Raw genomic sequence first — 2,025 nt, 5'->3', positions numbered from 1 at the left:
CAGAAAGGGTAGGGAACAAATACTGTCTCTAAGGCTGAGAGAGAGTATCCAAGGAAGGAACAAACTTGGAAGAGTCCCCTACTTCCAACCAAGGCTAAGATTCAGACCTCATTGGAGAGGGTGTCACTTTGGCCCGCTGGATGGGGAGAAAGTTCACTGAGGTGTCTCAGGTCAGAGTTGGTCTGTAGCTAGTGGGCTAGGAAGAGAATGGAGCCACCCACTGTGGTGCCATCAAAACTCTCTTTGGCCTCTGCACCACTGTGTCTCCCACACACTGCTGGCAAGGGAACCACCCACTGTGGTGTCCATGAAATTCACTAGACAGTGGGTGCCACTGCATTTCCCACACACCTAGCAGCCATGCTATGCTGTAGAAGTGAGAAGCAAAGTACACCAGAACCGTTTCTTCTGCTATGTCTTAGAGCATCCTTCCTGCACCCTCTGCTGACAAAGCCTAACATTATGCCAGCTGCCAAAGGAGAAATATTTACAGGGTTCAGCTCCAATATCACAAAACACGGCAAAGAAAGGTAGATTTTTAAGTGGGTGGAAGTAAATTGATAACTGGTATAGGCAGCCATTAACTTTTAGATAATGAAAATCTTAAAAGATACCATTCACAATAGATTATCAAGTACCGAGAAGGAAACCAAATGATTGATGTGTGAGATTTCTAAAATATTATCAAAAGAAATAAAAGAGAACTGAAGTACATGGGTGGGTATTACTATGTTCAAGGGCCAAAGTTGTCAAGATATAAATTCTCCCCAAATTGAGCTATAGGTTTAATGCACCAAAGGGGCATGTACAGAATGTTCTTAGCAGCACTGTTTGTAATAGCACCAAACTGCAGATAATCCAATGTCCACCAACAATAGAATGGGTATATAAATTTTGAATATGTGGAATACTATACATCAATGAAAATGAAGACACTACAACTAAATGGAACATGGCTGAATCTCATGAACTTAGTGTTGAGCAAAGGAAGTAAGATTCCTCCCAAAATATTTACTTTATGATTCTGTTTATATATAGATCAAAAAAGGCAAAAAGTAAACTATAGTGTTAGAAATCAATATAGTGACTCTCCTTGGGGAAAGTGGGAGGTGATAGTAATTATGAGGGTCCACAGAGGGGGCTTTTGGATATTGGCAATGTTGTATTTCTTGTCCTTGGTGGTGGTTGCATAAGAAACTCTTTTGTGATAATTCACTGAGTTCTGTATTTGTTTTGTGAACTTTTCTGTATGCGTTAAACTTCAATTAAAAAAAAAAGAATTATGTCCTTAGGTAAGTGTTTGGGGAATCATCTTGGTGGGAGTGTAAAATGGCTACTCTTTTTTTTTTAAATTAATTTATTTTTGGCTGTGTTGGGTCTTCGTTGCTGCGTGCGGGCTTTCTCTAGTTGTGGCAAGCAGGGGCTACTCTTCCTTGCAGTGCATGGGCTTCCCATTGCGGTGGCTTCTCTTGTTGTGGAGCGTGGGGACTAGGTGCGCGGGCTTCAGTAGTTGTGGCTCGTGGGCTCTGGAGCGCAGGCTCAGTAGTTGTGGTGCACGGGCTTAGTTGCTCCGCGGCATGTGGGATCCTCCTGGACTAGGGATCGACCCCATGTCCCCTGCATTGGCAGGCGGATTCTTAATCACTGCACCACCAGGGAAGTCCCTGGCTACTCTTTCTCTCTCTTTTTTGCTTTTTAATAAATTTATTTATTTGTTTGTTTGTTTATTTATGGCTGCATTAGGTCTTCGTTGCTGCACGCGGGCTTTCTTTAGTTGCATCGAGCGGGGGCTACTCTTCGTTGTGGTGCACGGGCTTCTCATTGTGGTGGCTTCTCTTGTTGCGGAGCACGGGGTCTAGGTGCGTGGGCTTCAGTAGTTGTGGCACTCGGGCTCAGTAGTTGTGGCACGCGCACTCCAGAGTGCAGGCTCTGTAGTTGTGGCGCACGGGCTTAGTTGCTCCACCGCATGTGGGATCTTCCTGGACCAGGGCTCAAACCCGTGTCCCCTGCATTGGCAGGCGGATT

The sequence above is a fragment of the Lipotes vexillifer genome, unplaced genomic scaffold (genome assembly GCF_000442215.2).
Source record: "Lipotes vexillifer unplaced genomic scaffold, Lipotes_vexillifer_v1.1 scaffold318, whole genome shotgun sequence".
In the NCBI taxonomy this organism is placed as follows: domain Eukaryota; kingdom Metazoa; phylum Chordata; class Mammalia; order Artiodactyla; family Lipotidae; genus Lipotes; species Lipotes vexillifer.
Note: the sequence above shows the minus strand (reverse complement) of the source record.